Below are 25,941 nucleotides of genomic sequence, written 5' to 3' on the forward strand. Positions count from 1 at the left end.
AATGCTCACTGCAGAGCCTGGCCCAACCCAACCACAACAACGTTTTCCCAACCAGAAAGGGATGCACCTCCTTCGTGGAACCTAGACAGAATTCCTTTCCCCTACCCCTGGCAAAGACATAAGATGGCACCAAGTCACATTAGGGTCTTGGGCATGCCCAAATGGCTCTAGGCTCCAACCCCTGATGGCTACTGCAAAAAATTAACCCTGTCCTTGGCCAAAACCAGGACAAGTCCTCTCCCACTATCCTAACGCACTTTGATGTCTCTCAATGACTTTCTAGAGAGCCAGTGCTCCAGCTGATTTGATTCGTAAATACAATGCCTTCTCTGTAATGTCTCTCAACCTTTTGTTCTAATGCCTTTGCAAATCACAACCTAATTCTTCTTGAGTTTGCTGCTGTATTTCGTGGTAGCTTTCTTATAATTGGTTGCATACAGAGTGGCTAAAGAGAAAAGTGGGCCCATCAACAGTTTCACAGGGGCTGTTGCAATGTGAGAGATACGTACTCCATGGCAACACTGAGCATGGCTTTTAAGGCATAGATTTAAACCTAAATGTTTAAATCCTATTTTGTTCAAACTTTAAATCAATTTAAATGGAAACAAATATATTCATATATCAAAAGGTGTTTGTGAATTTTTGATTATCACTGACAGTGCTAAAGACAAAAAAACCCAACCAAACTTGTCCTTTAAATTTGAGTCTATAGGGTTTGCTTTGCTCATTGTTGCTGCATCAAAAAAAAAAATACTGAAAGCAGTATTTCCTGAAACAACACTGATACCTCCAAGTTCATGAACTGCTTTTGTGTTGTTATAATTTCATAAAGTATTCTGTCAACAAGTCTTTTGTGGAATGGTGACACTGAGAATAGAGTAGGGGTCTCTTCAGAGAAACTTTCCCACTCTGTTCTCCACTGGGATGCAAATTCCTCCAGGCAGCAACAGGCATGTACTACACAAGTGGAGAATCAAGATTTGTGTATCTGCTCATTTTTCATTTTTACTGCTTGTATCTCTGCAAGAGATAAATTGTTATGGTTTTGCAGACTGGAAAGAAGTTCAACCCTCAATTTATCTCATTCATACACGGTAGCTAAGCAGATTATACAGCGATTAAAAAGCGCTATAGTTCAATACCATTCTATTTTTCAGTATGAAGTGCCATGTATCCTAGTTCTTATACCATATGCAAACAGATTTCAGGTATTTGGAAAGTTGAAAGTTCTAGAAATGGTAGCAGTTTGTTAGAGAAAGGGAAGGAAAACACAGGATGATCTATTCGAAATAGTTTATCCTGGAAAGACCACTGTCAGCATTGAAGCATCGTTGCTGTGAGGAAATATGCCTTCCCATGACACTGTCATGCATATAGCAGTATGAAAGATGGAGCCTTGCTTATTGCAGAAAACAGCCAAATTGCAAAAAACAAATGTGGCTGGGAGAGATAGGAAATAGGAATGATTTTATAAAAAGCATTGTGGCTGTGTCTACAATTGTTTTCCTTTTGAAATTAATTAGACTGGACCCAGAAGTAAAATTCATTTCTTAACTAGGAAGTCCAGAGGAGAGTCATGAAGATCAGAGGGCGGAAGCACTTCTCTGATGAAGACAGACTGGGAGCATTTGGGTTGTTCAGCTGAAGCAGAGAGGACTCAGAGGAGACCTTATACCAGCCTTCTAGTACATAAAGGGACCTGCATGAAGGCCGTAGAGGGACATATATAAGGGCATATAGTAATGGGGAATGGCTTTAAACTGAAAGATGGCACATTTAGGTTAGTTATTAGGAAGAAATTCTTTCAGAGCTTTAAGCAATCTGATCTAGTGGAAGGTGTCCCTGCCCACCACACAGGGCTTGGAACTAGATTATATTTAAGCTCCATAAAGGAGTATCAGCATGTTCTATGTCCACTGAAAACTATATTAGAAGAAGCAAAAGTATGTGTTTTGAGTGTAGAAAGTGGAGCACAGATGGGAGAGTGGCAGTCTGACTTGTCATTTACAAAAGCAAAAGGCAAGTTAAGAGAAAAATTGCCTTGGAAATATGTGTCCTTTACTGCAAAAGTTAGGCAAAGGTGCTGATTAAGCAGAACATACAAGTTAGTATTTCCTAAGTCAACAAGTGCAGTCCAAAGAACATATTAATTATGGCATTTACATGCATTTAGAACCATGAAAATGGAGCAAACTATATGCTGAGGATTAGTAAACTGATAAGCAGAATACAGAGACTAAGGGCATTAGGCAACTGGCAGATTTTTCAGTGCTTTTTTCCGTCACTGGTTTTGGCTTATGAATTATCTTCAGCAAAGTTCTTTTTAAGAAGGCCTTCAAATTTAATTAGCATTCTACAAAATGATGTTGATAATCTATAGAAAACTAATACCATTTAGAGATTAATACTGCTGTATTACTTAGGTTCTTCAAGTCAAACAATATAATTAGACAGTTTAGACAATCTGGCTCTTCATTCTATAGGATTATTCAAACTACAGAAGGTTATATTTTAATCCTAGTCTTTCTGTCATTCATCAAGACATCTTAAATGCATTTCTGCACTTGTTGAGAAATAAGAATAAAATATAACTAAACAAATACATGGTCTTTACTCTTTCTTTAAGCAAAAAAAAATTTCTGCTTGCAAGATAGTCATTGTTCGCACATTGTTAATTTTGACAAATAGTAGCAAATTTTTGACTTATGTATTTTACTTTAGATGTAACAAAAGTATATAAATACATATGAAAAATAAGGTACTAGAAAAAGTACATAACACATTGCGTGTAAGGATTTTAAAGTGTGTGGTTTAAATGGAAAAATAGGTTTCAATAGATGTCACCAACAACTTACAACAATAGCTCTTTAAGAAATACATTTTACTGTGCAGAATTATTCAGTGGACAATGACGTCTAAATAGGGTGCTTCTGCTATAAGTGTATATCATTTTCATCACACACATACATATATTATACGTGTACATATATAACCAGCAGTAAGTTAATTTATAATTCCTCTTTTTAGCTGCAGTATAGCAACTCTGTGCTTTAAGGTTTCCTGTGAATATTAATCTCTAGTAAGTGTTATCTCCCTATATTTTTTAAATATTGGAGAACAGTTACTATAGAACACTTATTGCTCTTTGAAGTCATACACCAGGTCTCAGACCACTCATTTTAAAGAAGGAAACACTCTGTCAGCATCCCAGAGGTTCTTGTTTCCACAAAGAACTTCAAGGAAAGTAGCTTCGTAACCCACCAAAAAGAGGTCAAGTCCATTTAAGATGAAGAAATGGCAGTATTTACTACAATAGACTTTTCAGCTCACTCATTGATATTTAGAATGGGCAGCAAGGAAAAAAATGTGTATTTTCTTCACAGTGTTAGGGATTTGAAAAATAGGCTTTTAAAAAAGGCTGTAAACAGTGTTTCCTTTCAAGGCAAGCTGCAATTGAAAAATAGTGGGGACATCATTAGAAAAATATTCCTGGAGGGTGCTAGACTATCACCTATCCCAGTAATGTCTAGATAGATATAGGTGAAGTGTAAAAGTTTTTTCATACTAGACCTCAGTTAAAGAACCCTCAAAATTGACTGCATCTAATTTCTGCATGGAAACGACTCTTAAAAGAGTATTTTATTTTATTTTCTTCTGTAACAAAGATTCACTTGAGAGGATAGGGCATATATTCTGACCTAAAAGTCTTGGTCTTACTGTAAAGACCAAGCAAAATGCTGTAGCACAAACCTTAAAATTACAGATTCTTTTACAAATAAGCTGAATATATAGTTATTGAAAGACTCAGATTAATTTGGAGTAGTTTTCTATATCTCTATGGATGGTGATTTAGTCTAATGGGAATTTAATAACTCATATTTAACACATTACTAATCTGATGTTTTGCTTACAGTAAATTAGAATTACTGAGATTATGAATCACTTATTTAAAAAGAAATCTTGAATTCCATGGAAAACCTCTTTTAGTTGACAAAGAGCAGCTAGGAGCAGGTAGTCTCGTTGTTTTCAAAGGAGTTTCAGTCATTTTTTGTTTTCATGTCTTGTACATAAGTAAACACAGTTAAGGAAGGCATCCTCCCTCACTGTCTATCATACTGCAGCTGTAAAAGCTAGATTACTGCATTTAGTCATAGCTCTGAGCTAGGGCTAGCACAGTGCAACACTGAATCAAGAGGCAATTTAGACAATTTTAGGGAGACATCTGTAAAAGGCAGTGTGCTATATCTCTTGGAAGTAAGCAAAAAACAGTCTGGGAAACAGGAGGTCCTGTATTCTTCTAATTCTTGTATCCTGCCTTCATTTTTTCATGCTAAAAATCCAGGTGACTTTCAAATCAAACTGCTGTCAGTAGGTGGCAGCTCACTGATAGACCTGCAGAACTTCCCCTACCCACCTTGGTAATATGTTAGGAAAGACCAGAGTCTGTCTTTATATAAGTGAAAGAGTTTGTTCTCAACATGCATGGAGGTATACAGAACACCTGCATAAATGAGAGCTGTCTGTATGGTAAAGAACTGATGTTTAGATGTTTAGATGTTTAGGCATCATCATCTTTACTTCACATAACAAATACATAACTACAAAAATTGGAAGTTCAGACATGTTAGTATAGATACCTATACCTTAATGCACTGCTCTGTGCAACAAGTCAGCAGACTGGATGATGTTCCCATGAACTTTTTCATTATCACACTAATACAGAAACACATTAAACTAAGGTATTGGAATAATCACAGCATTTGACTCAGGTTTTTGGGGTTAATTTTGCATACTTTAGATTTTTCAATACTAATTGTTTAATTGTCACTTCTTTAATGCCTTGATTGCAAATGCAAATTTAATAACTGAAGGAAGAGTCATATTCATTAGTGCATTGCTATTTTATTTTCTCTGGGCAAAATTTTAGCCACGGCATTTTGGGTTTTTTGCAAAAATGCCATCACACAAGAATTGTGTAGCGTATGTATACATAGGAATATGTAGCTATTGAAAATTTGTATGACATGGTTTTAATTTAAAATATTATTTTTATTTTTGGGGGACACATATTTGAAGAACTATGTATATCCATGCTTTGAGAGATTAACAACAAGGTGTCTAAACCATGGAAAGAACATGTGAAGGGCACACTGGAAGGCTGGGAGTCTTAACGCAGCTTGTGAGATCTATCTTTGTTACTCATATATGTATATATATATAACTACACAGTCCAGTTTAAAACTTAATGTATCAAATATAGTATCTGTTTATTCTCAAGCAACATCTGTCCTGAAAGAATAGGACACTGGCCAGCATGTTTATAGCTTTTTGACTATAAGGCAAAAAGCTGTTCTAAACATCACAGTCTGGACGAGTTTTGTGTAATCCACCTCAGGTAATGCTAATGCCTTAGAGAGTGGGTTACAGACTTTTTTAGAACTGAAAAATGTAAAAACAAGAAACAAAAGTAAAGCTAAATGAACTATCAGATTCTTTTATCTGAGCAATCATATCTGCTTTAGTAGAACAGGTTAACTACCCAACAAACCACTTTCACATAAGGAACAAATGCTATGAAAATCCATTAAAGTGAATTCTAATTACAACTCAGAGGGGCAAACAGGAAGTGTCACACTGATCAGCATCAAGAACATCAAACATGCACTTCTCCTTTTTTTCTTTTTTTTTTTTTTTTTAATCTTCATTTTATCTCTCTGGAGGGGGTATCTAGTGAACAGTCCAAAATCAGATTCTGTGGTATGGGTAACTTTGTCAGATAAGCAGTGCTGGGTTAATTCCTGAACATATAAGTCAGATGTACTTTGAATTTTGTAAACTGAAAATGATAAGGATGAAGTTTTTCAAGTGCAGATATCACTATCGGGATAAAAAAAGATGATACACAGATGATTCAGGAGCAGGTCATACACCTCATTAGCAGCTCTTTTTCGGCTTAAAAGTATGACCTGAAAATTTATTTCTTGTATGAAATTTCTGTGTATGTTTGCAGTATGAACTTCTGCAGTACACCTACATAGAAGGATTCTTAGGACTTCAGCTTCTCTGAAAGAGCTAATATTCTTATAATTCTTACCTAAAGCTACTTTATAGATGATGAATGACAGCATGACAAACAAATACACAGATGTAAAAAGAAATGTTTATTATCTACTGAAAAAATAATGGTTGGACTTGGCAGTGGCTAAGAACCCTTATTTACAACATAACTGGATTCAGGGGCACCCTGCTAAGGAGAACAGTTTCAGATATTCCTGTTATTTGCTGATGGACGTCATGCTTGCTCCAGCTGTCAGGAACACAGCTGTTCTGTTTCCCTTTGAGTGATCAGTGCTGCTGATGCCCTCCAGCCAGCATGTTCTTTGATAAGGTCCAACGGAGAGCTGTGAAAGAGCTGAACATAGGGCTTCTAATAGCAAAATGCAAAAACAAATTTCACAACAAATTGCATTTTCACTGCTGCCTGATGTCACCCAATTAGAATGGGCTGAATTTGTTCTAGTACAGTGATTTAGAAGAAATCACAATGGAAGTTTTTTGTTATGATTGTCAAAGCAATTTCAGAGAAAGGTTACTGCCTATTAAAGAAGATGTTGTCATAATATTCTGTGTAACTTAATAAATTCATCTAAAATAAAGGAATTAGATCCAAAGGGCCACATTTTGTAACTTTACTTTGAAATATATGTGGTCTAGAACTATTTGCATTGATAGCAAGAGCAATACTGATAACAAATCATTAAAACAATACCTATAGTTTCTTCCTTAGGAAACTTTTGTTTCTTTTCCTACTGCTTCAGAAATGCATGCAGATGAAATGCGTCAACTCATGTAGATGTAGAGAAGAATATAACACTCAGAACAATTTCTGAAGTTCTAAGTGAGTGGAAATCATGAAGAAATCTTGATGTCAAAGAAAGTAGTATCTAGGTGTGTCCAGGATATTTCAGAACTATGCAGACCATTAAAGCAGTGGCAAAAATTCAAAGAAGTTACATATGTCATATTTGAAATCAGTATATGATGTTTACTGTGAAGACAGAAAAAATTTGGGGAAAAAGTGAAGGGTCCTTCAGTTTGAATATATTCTATAAATATTAAGCTTAACATATCTTCAACTGCATTTCCACCAATGCTTGAGTTTTGTCCTGTTGTGATTTTTGTGGACCAAAATGTCATGTTGTATAAACAAGTGCCAGTGCATTCCTTTACAAGCAGTGTATTGTGTGACTAAGTTCTCCACCAACCTGCTCCTCAGGAAGCCTTCCATCATCCCCATATCACCACTGGCCAATCAGAGCTTAAATCAGTCCAGCAGTTTACTTACCTAGGTAGCTTCATCTCCTCAGAGGGTAAGATTGATGGGGAGTTAGCAGGTTAGCAAAGGCATACAGAGCTTTTGGAAAACTCCACAAAAGAGTATGGCATAATAAACACTTGAAGAAAAGCACCAAGATCAGTGTTTACAAAGCCATAGTGTTGTCTACTCTCTTATACGGTTCCAAATCATGGGTCGTCTACCGCCACCACCTGCGTCTCCTAGAACGCTTCCATCAACGCTGCCTCTGTACAATCCTAAACACCCGCTGGTCAGATTATGTGACCAATACATCTGTTCTAGAACAAGCAGCAGTCACAAGTATTGAGGCCATGTTACTTGCGCTGGGCAGGGCACGTCTCCAGGATGAAGGATCACCGCCTCCATAAGATCTTGATTTATGGTGAACTTACCACTGGCTGCCGCATGAGAGGAGCCCCAAAGAAAAGATACAAGGACTCCCCGAAACAACATCTCAGCCTTGGCCATATTGATCACCATAACTGGTCTACTCTGGCCTCCAATTGGGAGGCCTGGAGACACACCATCTACAATGCTGCCGTTTCCTTTGAGAACGCCCGCAGGATCACTCTCAAGGAGAAAAGACAACGCAGAAAGAATCGTATCCTGCTGAATACACTACCTAAGGAGTCTTTCTGTTGTGCCTTTTACAACCGGATATGTCTATCTTGTATTGGCCTCATAAGCCACCAGTGTGCTTGTAACAAACGTGGATAGAGCCTTCCCAAATCTTCATTTGCAAAGCCTAGCCATGATGATAGATTTGTGTGACTATTTCTTGCTGAATATGGATGGACTGAACTCTCTGGAATTAGTTCTAATTAACATTTGTGTCAAGGAATTCAGAATCTTACTCTCTCAAAAGTAAGAAATGTTTTCCGTATTCATCATCTATGTTTTGAAATTCATCAGCTTTTATCACACGGAAAGGAATTATTTTCTCTTTTCTAAATTTTTCAACTTTTCTGTGGTAATATTCCTGACCCTAAAACAAACTCTTCAAACAAGATAAGTTACACCATATTTCACAGAGCATTCTTCCTTCTCATTTTGCTCTCCGTTTTTTAATATTCTAAAAATACTCACTGTTGGTTTACAAATCTGATTACTCCTACACTGACTGAACTGAATAAATTTTTCTTCTAAAAGATTCTCATTTAACTGGTTAAATAAATGCCAGGAAAAAAATCTTTCTCAAAGTCAGTCTCTTTTTCAGTCTAATAGAGAAATGTCGTTTGAAGTTTCAGACACTCTTTCCAGATAAGACATTTGGTAAAAGGGTGTTTGAGGTTTTTAGAAACTTGAGTGTGTATAAATGGCAAAAGTAGGTAGTTGCCAAACAGCTGTGGAGCACAGAAGATATTTGCCTGTGAAGGAGTCTGTTTCAGGAATGAACCTAAGGTTCAAGAAATGAGATATAATGCCACACTGTAATGATTACAGTATATCACCCACAAACACAACTGCAAAGTGGTGTGAGAAAGGTCCGGGAAAAGATAGCAATGTAGAAGACAGTGCATGTGCAAAGAGGAGGAAAAAATTTAGAAAACTGAAAACACTAACACTAGTGTTATGTGTCTTTTAGAAGGGTAAGATAGTGCTTTTCAACAATTTCTGGAAATAGGCTTAAAGATGCCTCTGCCCTAGTGTAGCAAGGTACATTATCTCTGCCCTCTAATGCAGTTTGCTCAAACTAGGTGCAACTGCACTTGACAGAATTGTATGTGAGCAAATACCATAGTCCCTGATATATCCTCCTCCTTCTTAATGTCCCCCCATTCTCCTTTCTCCTCCAGACACAGCCTTATAACATGCATGGTGATGGGCTGGCAGGACAGTAATGAATAGTGAGTGGGGAGAGAAGCTGCTCCAAACCAACAGCAAGTCATCCAACATTGCCAGAGACTGCCTCTCTGAAAAGTCGGTCTTGCAGAGATTGTGAGTGCCTCCACAATGTTTTACAGTGTGACCCTTAACAGTTCTGAATCTATGCAGTAAGACAATATGTGACAGTAGGACAAAACATTGAGTGCTAGGTTAGTACAGTATGAAATATGATCAATGAAGTCTCTAGCATTAAAATAAATTATTGAGCCAAAGTAACCTGGTGTGTGATTCTGGGAACACAGCGGTGATAAATGTGGAAAGCACTCCATTGCATTACCTTGCTCAGTATTATTGCTTGCAATTCCATCTTTTTCCACTAACTTTTCAACAGTTTATCATTCTCTTTTTGAGCAATTTATGAGACATTTACCAAGGAAACACTAGGGCTAGTTAGATGCTTTTTCTGTATTCTCAAATCACTTTGTAGTCATTATTATGGTTAGTATAAGAAATTGTGTTTCTTATTAGAGTAGCTCAATTATATAGGTTTAATATTTCCAAAAAGGTAAAGAGTTTTTTAAATCTCTTAAATCATGTTTCAGAAGGTTTACATGGTATTCTACACCAGAAAGATGCAAAGTTTTAACTTTCCAATATCCTATGCAAGTTGTAAAATTACAGAATCATACAATGAACGATACAGGAAGAGACTTCTGCTGAATAATAGAAGGATGTGCAGGACCTCAGAGTAGGTGATAAATCAAGGTTTGAATATCTACAGATATAGAAATTTCACAAAATCTGTGATCCGCCTCTTCCAACACTTGATTAACCTGTCCAAGTGTTTGAGCAGTGTCTGTTAAAAAAAAAAACACTGAAATTTCTTATATTCCAACCTGTTTCTGTTGGCTCTTCTTTCCTCTTTGCATATCTGTGAGAAGGGTTTGTCTCCATCTTCTCTAAATCCTTTCATTAGGTAGGTAGACAACTACTGAGTCTTGCCAGACTTATCTTTCTTTTCTTAAAGCGGAACAAACCCAGAGGACTTGTTTCATGATACTCCTGTGGATTGAGGTGAGGTTGACTCACAGTTCCCTACATCTTCCATCTAGTGTTTTTTGAAGATGTGCATTTTTCTGTTCCAAATTTCAAGGCACAGCATTACTCAAGGACATCATTACCAATGGGAATTGAAGACACAGACTTTTAGATTCTGCAGAAACTGTAACTTCTTTGCAAACTCTACTCCCAGTTTAGACTTTTTTGCCTCTTTAAAGGTGTAGTGAAAATGATTAAAGCCATCCTCTCTTCCCACCAGCTGTGAATGCCACAAAACTGAATCAGATCTTGAAATATTCTTTGCTGATTATAAATAATTGTCAAAAGAAATTCTTGTCATTTCTACAAACTGTCTCATTTTCCAAATAATCTTTTACATTTTGTACTATAAGAGAATTCTGTAAAATCTTTGCCATATTTTGTAACTAAAATGATTTATGCAAGTTTTTTATTTTTTTTTTCTTTGTGGAGGAAAGTTAATTAATAGGTACAACATGAGAAGGGAACCATTCAGGTTCTATCTTTTCTAAGGAAACTATTTACAGAATCACAGAATCACAGAATATGCTGAGTTGGAAGGGACCTACAAAAGACCATTCTCAAGAATCCCACCATGTGCCTGAGAGCATCGTCCAAATGCTTCTTGAACTCAGATTGGCTTGGTTATATGACCACTTTCCTGGAGAGCCTGTTCTGGTATCCAACCACCTTCTGGGTAAAGAATCTTTTTCTAATATCTAAACTAAACCTCCCCTACACAAGTTCACACCATTCCCTCGTGTTCTGTCACTGGTGTGCAACACTGAGGTAGTTTAGGCCTTGAACATTGTTAAAATCACTGAAGGACTTTTGCCTGCCCCTCCCCAAATGTGCCTACTAATTTGGACTGTGATGAGAGCTTGAGATAAGCCAATTATCCCAGAGCAGACAATTAAGGTGAAAGCTTACAATGTGCAAAGTAACCACCCAAGTGCTGAGGGTGACACTCACCCACCACCTCAGGGTACAAGCTTGGTGTTGAACAAGATAAGGAGAGAGGCAACTCCTGTAAGGCAGGACAGTGTTTCTTTGTCCTTACACAAATGACTGAGGTGTGATAACTCCCCTCAGGGGAAGGACTGGGACTATTCACACATTACCTGAATACATTCATTTCTGCCATAATGGGCCACCAATGGACTCAAGTCAGGCGGTTGTAATATCTTAAAAGGTTTCAAAGACTCCTAATATGTCCTGGAATCCAATATTATATCATCCAGTGTAGAGCTCTCCACCCCAGGGGAGGCACAAGGGGCATTACCACCTGACCTAAGCCCAATAAAAGACCGCACGGAGTATTTCAGTCAACACTTGGCTTTCTTCCCTCACCCCACATGGCTTACCTTACTGCCCCGGGGATTCATAAACTTCTTCCTTCACCACACAGGACTTCCTACAGCGCCACGGGCTTTTTCCCTCACCACCCTAGGCTTCCCTCGACAGATCCAGACTTCAACTATCATTTTGAAAATACTGGGACTCTCATCACACAGAAGGCCACAAGAAGAGGATCAGTGAGATGCCATTGAAATCCACGAAGTGGTGATATATCCTTTATTTAATCTGTCCCTCTGTCACTCTTTCTCTCACCCTTCCTCTCTTTTCTCTATTTCTTTCCATTTCTCTCTACCTCACATTCACTGCTAAATAAAAATCCGCACTACTGACTTCTGCTTATGGTCTCGTTTGCACCTTAATTTGGGCAGAGACATCTCTCTAATAATTTTACAGAACCTGATCATAACAACTGGTCACCACAGAGAAGAGATCAATGCCTGACCCTCCTCTTCCCTTAAGAGTTCCCTATCCAGTTGTAGATTGCTCTAACACTCCAGCCCCAGAGCTGCCAGCTCAGAGACGCAGTCAGGAGTTTTACTTTACAATATACATATAGGGTTCTTTAACACTTCGAGATAGTGTTAAGAGAATAAGCTACGGACTTGTTCCCAAGAGGTAGTTTTACTAGGTGGGAAAGTAAGGAAACTTGGCAAAAGTTCCAAAGGGCAGTATAGCCCTTTATCTAGCACACAAGCTAGATAAAAATGTAAAAATACTGACCCAGCATATACTATTTCACAACACTTAAGTCAGAATCCAGTTCCTCCACGACACTTAAATCAAAATCCAATCCCTCCAGCTTCAAGCCACCCAAAGCATCAAGAAATGAGCAAAGAAAGAGGAGCAGAGGGAGCAAGAAGAGGGAAGGAGAAAGAGGGAGAGACAGATCATATAGCTACCACTGGAACCTTGGGGAAGACCAACTCTCATGCGTCCAGGTGGCAGGGCCGCAACATGAGGCAAACATGCCTATGATTTTATCTGCTCTGGTCTCTATGGCCAACCCCCCCAGGCAGGGCCTCTAACCCACCAGCCACTCTGGGGTTCCAGGCCAGGGTGAAGGGCAGTGTTTTTGCTGTCCCTGCCAATCTGAGACTGGGTGAGGAGCTCCAGGAAGTGTGGTGTGTTATAGTTTTCCTGGGCTGTTTGTGACTGACAGCTACTCTGGGCCTTGTCCATGTGGGTTCCAGGGGCCTGCCACCTCACCTCTGTGAGGTTTGACCTATCTGTTCCTCCTCTACACCCCTCCGTCCTCCTCCCAAAGGTGGTTCTAACCCAATAATAATTGATCTGGTGTCTAACATCTGCAATGAGGTCTTCTCTTAGTCTTGTCTTCTTTTGGCTGAACACATCATGTGACCTCAGCCACTGCTCATACGGCTTCCCCTCATTTACCATCTTCATTACCCTCCTTTGGACGCTCTCTAAGAGCTTAATAACTTGTTTGTACTGTTGTGCCCCAAACTGTACACAATATTCAAGGTGAGGCCGCCCCAGTGCAGAGCAGAGTGGGATAATCCCGTCCCTCGACTGGCTGGCGATGCTTTGCCTGATGCCACCCAGGACACGGTTGGCCCTCCTGGTTGCCAGGGCACTGCTGACTCAGATTCAACTTGCCATTGACCAGGAACCCCAGGTCCCTTTCCATGGCACTGCTTTCCAGAATCTCATTCCCCATCCAGGGTTGCCCCATCTCAGGTGCAGAATTTGGCACTTCCCCCTGTTGGACTTCATATCATTGGTGATTGCCCAGTCCTCTAATTTGTCGAGGTCTCTCTGTAAGGTCTTCCTGTCTTTGAGAGAGTCAACAGCTCCTCTGAGTTTTGTGTCATCTGTGAATTTGCTTAGTATCCCTTCCAGTCCTGTGTGCAAGTAATTTACGAAGGTGTAGAGCACAAGGCCTAAGATGGAACCCCACTGGTGACAGGTCACCAGTCTGATGTTACCCCATTCTCTATTACTCTCTGTGCTCGACCTGTGAGCCAATTGCATGATGTGTCTATCCAGCTGTGTGCTGGATATTTTGTCCAGAAGGATCCTCTGAGAGACAGTATCAAAATATTCTCTCCCCCTTCCCTCAGTAAAGCTGTGTCAACATCTGAAGACCATGCAATGATTGGGCCTGTTTATAAACTGATATACAAAGACAGTTATTTCAACTCTTTTGCTGGAAACTTGAGTAGATAACACAGTGGTATCAGTATTGCTAAATAGAAAGCAAAGTAACTTTTCCATAACACACATATTTCGCATGGACCTTCTGGTAATACTCAGCACTTTTTAGGTTTTTGCTATAATCAAAATTCTTCTTGCTGGTGACATTTATATACATCTGCTCTCTATTTCCTTAGCATTCCATGTAAACGTCACATTAAATATTCATGAAATACACAATTTGAGGCTCTGCTGCCAAAGGCAAGTAGATAAGAGACCAAAACTCCTAACAGAAACCGTGCTGAATTGCTAAAGTTGAGAGAAAGAAAGAAAGAAAGAAAGAAAGAGAGAGATAGAAGGAAAGAAAGAAAGAAGGAAAGAAGGAGAGAAAGAAAGAAAGAGAAAGAAAGAAAAAGAAAGAGAAAAAGAAAGAAAAAGAAAGGAAGGAGAAGAAAAATGCCATGTTCTCAAAGTACGCAAATTGAATAAGCAGGTAGATACTTTTCCACCTACACAATTAGAAACATTTGTAGGATTTCATTTTAAGCCTGCTTACACAATTTATTTCACAGAGCAATATTCAAATTTATATCTATATCCTTCATGGATAATTTAGTAGTAAAACTATGCAGATGAATAGCATTTTGGCCAAATATGGCCATAGTCAGTGTACAGAAATGGTATCAGATTGTAGAGGTCATGACATAAATAGGCTACTCACTGTTTAGACCGCATTTAGAAAGACATGTGCAAGTGCTCTGCAACCTCTAAACCTGGAGTTTCACGGATTGCTGACCCACGAAACAAAGTATCTCTGCAAAAGCACACTTGATATTACAGGGTAGCTGCAGTTCAGGGCACAGGACCAGAATAAAGGTGCTGTTTTATATCAGAAGCATTCAGCTAAGGAATAAGTCACTTGAGCCTGCTGGATCATTTGGGACATGACAGATCAGATCTGCTCTGTGCTGGGACACAGGACTGGTTGAGCACTATGAGCAACTCAATGAGGCTGTCTAGTCCTCAGAGCTCTGGACTATCAGGACAATGTCTGGGTTTATTCTCTCATGTGAGGCATAGATTTCTCTGTAAAAGTTCTGATAACCATGACTCATTTTCTCTACCTGTGCTGAATTCTGTCTACCCATCTAGTGATCTAACTGCCTGCCTTAATATGTATGGTGGGCCATCTGTCTGATTTTTTGCATATACCGACAGAAGATGTGAACCAGAATAAAGGTCATGAAGATTATGAAGTTTAATTAATGAATTGCTTATCTGTCCTTAGACAAATGTATAGACAGAATGTCTCAAGTAATAATTCAGCTATACAGTTGAATGGAAGATATTGGATATTGCCATACTCATATCCTTAGTTAGATGTGTAATACATGACAAAATGTCTATTTCAAAATGCAAACAGTTCATGATAAACATTCTCCTCAGAGATGCCTTACTGCTATTGCAAAGAGTCTTTATTATAGGAAGTTCTTTTGTACAAGGAGAAGATGAATTTGGTACTTTCGGATGTTAAACAGCAGTTTCATCAGAGCTCTGTGGTTCACAAAAGATTAATCTATCCCCTTGGAATATTCATGAATCAATAAGAATGTTCCCTGAGTCCAAGCACTATTACTACTGTCGACTAAACAAGATGCTCTACATTCTGATGAACCAGAACCTACTCACTAGAAATTACGTGGGTTTGTAGGTGTTTATCTTTTTTTTAAAGGACAGGAGGAATGGAGTCTCTGTTTTTCATTCATCCTATGCTGTACAGATACTCTCTCTTATGTTGTTATTCAAAGGATGCGCCTCTACTGAAACAAAGTCAGGTAAAATATTTGCTTCTACCAAGAAGGAGACCAGAATAAAAACTAGGTGCCAGCTTCCAGAGGAGATCACTGCTAATGCCAGTCATATGCACATTGTTAATTATAGTGGCATACTAAAAAAAAAAGGGATTATAAACTCTGTCTCTCTGGCATAGAGTTAGGCTGAGTAGTTTTGTAAATTACTTATTCATTGATTCCCTACTTTTGTTCTCTAGAAGTCCAGTTTTCTAAAAATTGGCTTTGTGCCTGCATGACTGAAAGTAATGTATCATATTAACATTAGCATGTTAATAAAATGAAAACTAATTAGAAATACAGCAAATACAGACTAATCCAGGTAGAAGCATCTCATTAACAGGACAAGATACTTCTGTTGTTTGCTGTCTTGCATTCATTTCAGTTAACAATTTTTAAGAAGTATTCTCCACTCAGCTTTCCCTTCAGAAATTTATTCTAGTCTGGGTGGAAGCACTGTGATTTATTCCACCTCTCCCTGATCAGATGAGGAATGAAAACAGGAGCAATGCATCAAAGGGTCTCCTCTTCTCATTCTCAGGGTAAATCATGATTGCTTCAAAAAGTGATGAAAATTTCCACTGAACTTTATTGTTACCACAACATTTCTCTAGTTACACTGCAGTGTTCTTGGTTTGTAAAATGAAAGATGTGCAAGGTCAGAAAAGTTCATTACATTAAGGAAAAAAGTTCTTTATTATAGAGCTACTTATTGTAGAGCATCTGCTGGGGCTCTATTATTCCTTTTGCATTGGTACTGCATGAAGAAACACAAAGGGTCAAAGCTATGCTAAAGTGTTCCAGCATTGTGATCATACCAGATGTACTGTATTAGAAGTTTTATTTGGCAAGGACCAAGGCAACTCAATCACATGAACTACTGAGAACCATGGGAAGAGGCAGGATGCAGTCAAGGGAAGATGTTTGCCTTCATTGCTACACCTCTAGCATCTGCAGAACGATGCAGAATATGTGAAAGAAGAGCTAGCAGATGATGGTAGGTGAATTTTCTGGTTAGTCATTTAGTTCCCATCTGAATTTCAAAATGCATTGAAACACCAATGAAAAGTTCCGGGGAAGGGATTCCAGATAAATGAGTGCTAATTGGAGTGGCCTTCTAGTAGATATTCTACATAGTTAACCATGGGATTGCTGAGGGACAATGTGAAAGGCAGCTGTTGTCTGATACCATCTGCAAAAATACCCATCCTACCCATTCCATGTGCTGCTATTACCGAAGAGTTACAGATTTACAGAGAATAAAAATGAAAAATACTGACATGGAAGTCTCTCCTTTCCGATTCCTGCCTGAATTGGTTACCCCCTGCTCATGTAAGTGGAGGGGACAATCTGGGTATGAGTGTCTTGATTTGCTATTACTGAACTGCTAAAAGTCAATGCAAGCTGAGCAGGAGGTGGAGCTGTTTTGAAGGTTTTAATCTGGTTTCCAGGGAAACCTATTTTTCAGTTATTTGCACGTTCAGCACATCTGGTTCATTTGGACTCTGGTTTTTTGAAAGTGATGAATGTGTCATGGGAAAAATGAATGGAAAAATAATTTAGGGAATTAATGGGATGGAAGGAACATAGAATTATTTAAAAAATGCAGCTATGTTTTCCCTCTCGTCTTTCTCACCCTCACCCCCCCTCCACCTCCGCCCTGCTTTTCAAATATAAACTTTTGGATAATATTTTTTCTGTATTTTGCAAAGGCCTCAGGACAGTCAAGGTTGTCCAGACTCTTAATTGAAATAATAGATTTAAAGAGCATGTGTATCTGTATATTAGTATTACTAACACCAACAATGATTGTTGACCCAAATATCTACTAGAAGAGGAATGAATTACAGACTGAAGAGAAATGGAAATTAGAACAATATAAGAATAAACTTATGTATATTGTTGACAGAAAACATCTGATTCTTCTCGAAATAGAAACTATTTTATTTTCAGGAGAACAGCTACACTAAAAGGTTGCTGGTAATCCAGATGTAAACATCTCAGAAATACAAGAAAATTATCTGGTCAAATGATCTTATATAAGGAGTTTGTGATCCTGCAGGAAGCCTGCACTGAAACAGGTTTTCTGGCAGGACCTGTGGCCCCATGGGGGATTCAGGCTGAAGCAGTTTGGTCCTGAAGGACTGCACCCAGTCTGAGAGACTCATGCAGGAGCAGTTCGTGGACCGTTGCAGCCTGTGAGAAGGACTCATACTGGAGAAGTTCATGGAGAACTGCTTCCCTGTGGGAGAGACCCCACAGTGGAGCAGGGAAAGAGTGTAACAAGGAACAGCAGAGACAACGTGTGATGAACTTAATGCACTCCAATTCCCAATCTCTCTGTTCCACACAGGGGGAGAAGATGGAGAATTTGGGAGTAAAGTTAAGCACAGGAAGAAGGAAGGGGTGGTGGAGGCTGAGGGGATAAGGTGACAGCAAAATATTAAACAAAAAACCAGAAGGTGGCCCTGTAGGGAATCAGTAGCACTACTTGATAAAACCTGCGTAAAAGGGGTACTGGAGACTGATAACAGAAAGGAAGCTCAGAGAATTCTTTCTACCAATCTCCACTTGTGAAAACTTTGGAAAGATTTCTCTGTTTCCTTTTGTGAGGAAAATTCTAGATGGATTAGACCAAATAGAGGAATTGGATAGTGGGATAGGATAGCATTCACTTTAAAAATTAGAAGTAACTCAAACACTAAATTGTCAAGTTACTCCCTGAGGTGTGCAAACCACTTGTGGCAAAAGCCACATTGTCAGAGGATGCTATATGCAAGTTGAAGTCACTTGCATCTGCCAGAAGGACTAGAGAGCACTTGAGAACTAGAGACAAAAAACTCTGACTTCTGCTCATGAAAGGTTCTTCAGTAAAGAAAAAGGTCACTGATTTAATGGGTGGATACAGCTCATTTTCTGTAAAGGGAATCGCTGCTGCAATGACTTGATTGAGTGTTGAAATATTGTTAACTGACATGTGGATGAAGGAAATCTGGTAATCATAACACACTTGGATTTTTAAAACCCTTGATTTTTGTTGCCAGTTGAATATTTTTAGAGAAACTAAATATTTTGTGTCCCTTTTATACATTGAAAGCAGTTAAGAGATAAATCACAAAGTGGAAGATTTAGTGGTCACTGCTCAGAATGTAGAAAAATACCATGTGGTATTCTGGAGAATGCCAGTGGTTTTGTAGTGGGAATAGTTTTTGCTCAATGTCTTTCAGTGACCTGTAAGGTTTTGGAGGTCATTAGAACTAAGCTGTCTTGGGTAGCCAAATGCCTTATTGATGGTGAATGCCTTATTGCTGGTGCTCAAGGACCTCACGACACTGAGTGAGAAAGCAAAAAAGGTGACAGATCTCTGTGCAGATACAAAAAAAAAAAAAAAAAGATCAAAACTGTACTTACGGAATACTGATTTTGGAATTACGGTTGTAACTCAGTAGGGATATCTTGGAATTATCGTTGACAGCTCTCTGAAATCTGCATAGTGGCATTCACAAAAGCCAAGAAAATGCTTATCACAATCAGAAGGTGTAGTGAACAGGATAGAGGCTGTAATTTTGATATTATATAAAATCTTTGTATGTTCTTACTGTGAATATTTTATGCAACTGTCTTCTCTGCATTTCCCTGAAGGTAAAGTGGAGTTAGAAGAGGTACAGAGCACTAAAATAAGAGAGAGAATAGAGCTTAAAGAAGTGAGACTAAAAAGGCTGCAGCTCTACCATTGAAGAGGCGAAGACAGAGACTGGGTATGGACTGAGCCAAGAAAGTGAAGCGTAAGTCAAAGAGAGCCCTGTTATTCCCTGATTGGAGGTAAGACGAGGAGAATATTAGTTTGAAAGAGGAAGAGAGCAATTTAAAACGGATTATTAAGAAACAGTAATGAACTTCAGGAATTTGTTACCACAGAAAGTTACTGAGGTAAACAGTATCAGCAGATTTGCAAAATGATGAGACAAGTCACCCCAATCCACAAAAAAGGCTGCAAGCAGGACCCTGGCAACTACAGGCCTGTCAGCCTGACCTCGGTGCCTGGCAGGGTTATGGAACAGATCATCCTGAGTGCAATCACACAGCACCTTCAGGATGGACAAGGGATTAGACCCAGCCAGCATGGGTTTGGGGGGGGTCCTGTCTGACCAACCTGATCTCTTTTTACAATCAGGTGACCCACCTGGTGGATAAGGGGAAGGCTGTGGATGTGGTCTATCTAGACTTCAGCAAGGCCTTTGACACTGTCTCCCATAATATACTCCTGGAAAAGCTGGTAGCCCATGGCTTGGACAAGTGTATCCTCTCCTGGATTAGGAGCTGGCTGGAGGGTCAGGCCCAGAGAGTGCTGATGAATGGAGCTGCATCCATCTGGCGGCCGGTCACCAGTGGTGTTCCCCAGGGGTCTGTGTTGGGTCCAGTCCTGTTTAACATCTTTATTGATGATTTAGATGAGGGGATTGAGTCCATCATCAGCAAATTTGCTGATGACACCAAATTGGGAGGGAGTGTCGACCTGCTGGAAGGCAGAAGGGCTCTGCAGAGGGATCTGGACAGACTTGAGAGATGGGCTGATTCCAATGGGATGAAGTTCAATAAAGCCAAGTGCCGGGTCCTGCACTTTGGCCACAACAACCCCATGCAGCGCTACAGGCTGGGCACAGAGTGGCTGGAGAGCAGCCAGGCAGAAAGGGACCTGGGGGTACTAATTGACAGGAAGCTCAACATGAGCCAACAGTGTGCCCAGGTGGCCAAGAAGGCCAATGGGATCTTGTCCTGTATCAAAAAAAGCGTGGCCAGCAGGACCAGGGAAGTGATCCTTCCCCTGTACTCTGCGTTGGTGAGGCCACACCTTGAGTATTGTGTTCAGTTCTGGGCCCCTCAGTTCAGAAAGGATATTGAGGTGCTGGAGCGGGTCCAGAGAAGAGCAACAAGGCTGGTGAAGGGACTGGAGCAAAAGTCCTATGGGGAGAGGCTGAGGGAGCTGGGGTTGTTTAGCCTGGAGAAGAAGAGGCTCAGAGGTGACCTCATCACCGTCTATAACTACCTGAAGGGAAGTTCTAGCCAGGTGGGGGTTGGTCTCTTCTCTCAGGCACTCAGCAATAGGACAAGGGGGCACGGGCTTAAACTCCGCCAGGGGAAATTTAAGTTGGATATCAGGAGAAAATTCTTTACAGAGAGAGTAATCAGGCATTGGAATGGGCTGCCCAGAGAGGTGGTGGATTCACCATCCCTCGAGATTTTTAAACGCAGATTGGACGTGGCACTGAGTGCCATGATCTAGTAAATGGACTGGATTTGGACCAAGGGTTGGACTCGATGATCTCGGAGGTCTTTTCCAACCCAATCGATTCTGTGATTCTATGATTCTATGATTCTAAGTTTAAGGCAAAATGGTAAATGAATACTAAAGAGAGTAGGCAGGGATAGGCCCTCTAACCACCTTAATTCTGTGAATGTAAATGCTGGGGAAGTAGGCAAGGAATATACCTTAGGATAAGATGCATTCCAGAGTCATGAGGGAGCTAGCACAGAAAATTGCTAAGCTGCTAAGGTGCTCTCTGTCATATTTCAAAAGTAGCAATAGGCCCATCAGAAGTTCATGAAGTTCAATAGGCCAAGAGCAAAGTGCTGCATCTAGTTCAAGGCAGGTTCAGAGGAAGGCCACGAAAAGGGGCGGAGGGCTGGAATAACTTTCCTGTAAGAAAAGGCTGTTAGAGTTAGGGTTGTTCAGCCTGGAGTAAATAAGACTCTGAGGAAACATTTTTCTGGCCTATTATTGTATAGGAGGAGCTTATGAGAAAGATGGAGAAAGACTTTTTATCAAGGCCTCTAGTGACAGCACAAGTTGTCACTAAACTGAAATAGGGTAAGTTTAGACTGGACATTAAGAAGAAATTCTTTACTGTGAGAATGGTGAGACACTGGAACAGGTTGCCCAGAGAACTTGTGGTTGCTACATCCCTGGAAGTATTCCAGGTCAGGCTAGATGGGTCTTTGAGCAACATCAAAGTGGGAGGTGTTCCTGTTTGTGACACAGTCATGGACTAGATGATCTTCAGAGGGCCCTTCCAACGTGAACTATTATATGATTCCACGACTTCATGAATAGGTGGAATAAACTACTATTGTCACTACCAGAGGAAAATCTATTGCACTGGACAGAGTATAGTTCTGCTCAAGTATGGTATTTCTGGTGTTCTTATGTAAACTAGGATGTAATAACAGACTGAGACAAAAAGCGTGTCTGGTAACAGTCTTTTTTTTTGTAGTTTAGTTGACAGATCACATCATAATGAAGGGGGAAAATATGTGAAGGATTGGAATAAAAAACAGAGAAGAAATCAGATCTGTTTCTAAACCTTCATTCTTTGCTCTTTTTGGCAAATAAGAAAAAAATTAAGAAAACCTGAAATATTTCAGCATATAATATAAGTTATCAAATTTTATATAGGCATCATTGAAATATTTTCTAAGGTTTTATTTTTTCAATTTACATCAACTACAAAACAAAAATAAATTACATTTTGGCCACTGTTAATTTCCTAATTTCTTTTGGCTAAAGGTAAGCTTACTATAAAAGCCCTGTTAAGTTCATAATATTTTAATCATTTACCATGGGAACCATATGGATACTTTTGATATTAAGAACAACCAGGTGTTTTGGGATGTAGTAACAAGACTAGAAATTTTTCTGTCTGCTTTAGCATACTTTCCCAAAAATTATCTAGAAGTAAAAGTTGTCTTAAAAAATAGAAATCAAACTGGTCAGAGCAAAAATAGAATTCATCTACCAATTTGTATTATGAAAGCTATTGAATAAAGATAAAATAACATCCATAGTAAATTTTCAAAAATGCTTTAGCTCTGCTCATCTTTCAGAATCATTACTTTTATATAGTGCTATACATGTGATATTGAATAAAACATTAGGCTCAAATGAGACATTGACAGCATGCAATGTGATACTGAAATAGCCTAAAAAAATGTGCTAAAATTCCAGAATTTTCAATAAAATGAGGATAAATTAGCAATGCAAATGCAAAACATAGGGCTTGTGATTGGCTTAAGCCTGCAAAGGTTGAGGTTTTTAAAAATCCTTTTATAAAGAAGTTACTTAGAATTTCATTTTCCAAATAATAACAAATTTTACATATTCCTCCAGCTAGGAAAAGTATCATGAATGTGAAAGGAGCCATTTAAAGATTAAAAAACTAAAGATTAATTTCCTAGTTCCATATATATGTGTGTGTATATATGTGTGTGTGTGTGTATCTCTATATGGTATCTAAATATAACCCTGTTGAAAGTAAAAAAAATAAACAGCATTTCTGTATGTGCCACTTAAATATGGAACTGTGAACTAAACAACTCATTTAATCCATAGTGGTTTCTTGCTATCTTCTACTATGTAACTATATTTTAGATGTCAAGATTTAAATATATTTCAGTATGCTGGAATGTAATACTACAGAATCAGGTTACAGTTGTAGATCTTGACTCTAGCAAAAAACGATGGAAAATCAGACAAAATCCATTGATTCAGCTTTGAGATGGGGAATAATGTTGGGCTAAATATCATTCAAATTTTTGTGGACTTTGCATATCAACTATGCAACTCAGAGAAACATAAACCAGAAGCGTTTGGAATTTAGGCTTAGTCCACATGATTCTCATTTCAAAGCAGAAAGTTGCAGCACATGGGTGTGGGTTGCTGGTTTATGCTCATGGTTGCTCACTGTTTATTTCTTTAAAATTTGTATTCTGAGATCAGATTTCAGAAGACAAGATACAGAGGAATATTGAGAAAAGTACCATACAATTTTCAGTGAAGTGGAAAAAAATATATGCTCACCAGGTAATTACATTTCCTGTAAATTTATTTTTAAGAGAGAAAGCACTAACTGCACCTGAGCATTTCACAGTAACTGGTACGTCTTTCAAAGAACTTCTTAAGTTCCAATATTTTCTTTGTTATATAAAGCAGACACATCAGAGACTCAAATTTTTTTTTTTTAATCAGGAATTAAAATATTACCCCCACTGTACCTACTTTTTTCTTTAAAAGGCCTAATTTAGTAGATGTTTACAGAAAAAAAAGAGGAAAAAAGGACAAGAGTTGATTTCCTGACACTATCCTGACACGTCCTTGCTTTGCACTGCCATTTTATTTTTAGAATACCTTACTCACTGAGCATGAAACACTAAGTAATCACATCTCCTGCAATTCTGATAAACAGAATATCAGACATCTTATTTGGATTAAAAGAAGCCCCAACCACATATATACAAACTGCAATAAAAGAGAGGAAAATTGACTACTTCCATGACTACATTACATTTCTTTACTGTATAATTTGCAAGTTTTTTTCTTTCAAATGAAAGATCCAGAGAGCCTGGGAGAGCAGGCAGATTTTGAAGTGATATTTACCGTCCATTTGCAGTGTAGAACAATTTTCACAATCTTTTGTGTTTCAGGGACTGGTACTGTTCTCTTAATTTCAGCCATAGCACTCTAAAGCAAACTGTAGTCTCTTGATGTTACTCCAATAAAGCAGTTAAATGCATTATAAGAGATGTAGATAATAATTTGCCACATAGATATTAATTTACACCTTTCCCCTCCCTCATCAGGACAGGAGCAGAGAAGCTGTACTTATGATGTTCTGAATCCTGAATATGATGTCTCCACCTGCCCTGGTGAAGATCATTATTATGGTGCTGAGGAGGGTGTCTTTCATGGAGAATCTTACAGATAAAATAATTTCTTAACCCTTGTTGCTTTTTTATTAGTGACTGTGTATGTACATTACATGTAATTTAAAAGTGGTTTGTAACTTCTCTGCAGAAAATTGCAAAAAACTTCCAGAATATTTCCCCACAACTTTTCTATATCTTGAGTAGGCTACTACAGAAGGAAGAGAAGGAATTGAAACATAGAGTAGGATGGCATTTTGGATTTTTTTGTCTGTAGGCTCATTAAAACTCACAAATGACGGAAGTGAAGGTGAGAGGAAAGTATTCCTAAGGGTTGGCTACAGTTTTGTCAGAGAAGCCTCAGTTAAGATCATTAAACTGTTATTTTTTTATACTACTTAAAGCAGCTTTTAACAACAAACAGCCTAAAAAAACCATCCCCTAACACTGGTCCCAAACCACAACACAAATATTTTTGTTCAACTTTGTAACAAAAACCCAGATGAATTATTCCATGACATGACTTCATGGTCCTGTATAGACAATTTTAAAGACAAATTCTGACAATATCAAAAAGATCTTCAGGCTGGTTTTAGAATATTTTTCTGATATGAGACATTTTAATTTCTGCTTTAAGATGACCATTAATCATGGAAATGTTTCAGAGCATGTTTTCTTTCAGAGCTACTGAATGATTGTTCTGCCACAGCTGTGATATAAAGATGGGAAGTTGTGTCAGTAGATCACAACAATTACAATAAGCAAACAAATACAGCTAGAATCAAAATCTAGGCAATGGCTTTGCTACATGAACAAAGCCAACTTTGCTACATGACAGGCAGCAAACTAACACATTTCTGTAAATGTGAGCCATGGAACATTCATATTTACTTTTAAGTTTTCAAAACAAAGATTAAATTATTTTTAAATGTGTGGGGCTTATAACTGAAACCAGCTTTTGTTGGTTTATTTTATGTCTTCTCAGGCATACCTCTGTTTTGAATCACCCCTTTATTAACAATACTTGCTTCTGAAAGCTAATCTAAAGTTTCCATGAATTTCCCATATATGCATAAGCCTACCTAGAATTGTGTTGTCAGATGCACAGAATTGGCAAGCATCATAGATAGGTAAATTATGCACCCACAGACAAGTGCAGAGAGACACATATACAGATGTGCAAGAGTAAAAGTTTTTTAGCTAACCGACATTTGAAAGGACAAAAAATAAGCTTCCCATAGCGTTTTCATTACCATATATCACAGTACTTGTAATAGATTGTCAATAAATCATTATCGTTAAAGCTTATGTTCAGATACTAATAGTCAATTACTGCATTCCTTTTTAATGGTAGAAAAAAATGTTGTACTACTTTAAAGATACATCTATTATGTTTTATGGATGGTCATCTAGGCTATTTTCCTATGTGGTTCAGCTACAAATTTCAGATTATAACAGAAGTTTTGATCTACATATTTGGAGCAAGTTTTATCTATTTTTTTTTCTGTTAAAAGTCATGTGGTAATGCTGAATGTCTCCTTGAATTTCATTCTGGCAGTTACCATAAAAGATGGAATATAAGCACACAAATTGTCTATTTTCTGTAAGAAGAGTATCTTC

The 25,941-nt window shown here is 38.5% G+C and overlaps 1 protein-coding gene and 1 long non-coding RNA gene across 31 annotated transcripts in view; both read right to left on the reverse strand.

Annotated features, from left to right (window-relative positions):
- The window catches only part of PTPRD (protein tyrosine phosphatase receptor type D), a 1,159,674-nt gene that overhangs the window by 524,284 nt on the left and 609,449 nt on the right, over nt 1-25,941 (reverse strand). The gene's annotated exons all lie outside the window — the stretch shown is intronic.
- Nucleotides 6,149-13,004, reverse strand: LOC135407499 (uncharacterized). Its single transcript, XR_010426898.1, has 2 exons — nt 12,651-13,004; nt 6,149-6,412 (listed from the first exon to the last, which is right to left on the reverse strand). It is a non-coding gene; the product is annotated as an uncharacterized LOC135407499 (long non-coding RNA).

The sequence above is a fragment of the Pseudopipra pipra genome, chromosome Z, assembly GCF_036250125.1.
Source record: "Pseudopipra pipra isolate bDixPip1 chromosome Z, bDixPip1.hap1, whole genome shotgun sequence".
Taxonomy (NCBI): Eukaryota; Metazoa; Chordata; class Aves; order Passeriformes; family Pipridae; genus Pseudopipra; species Pseudopipra pipra.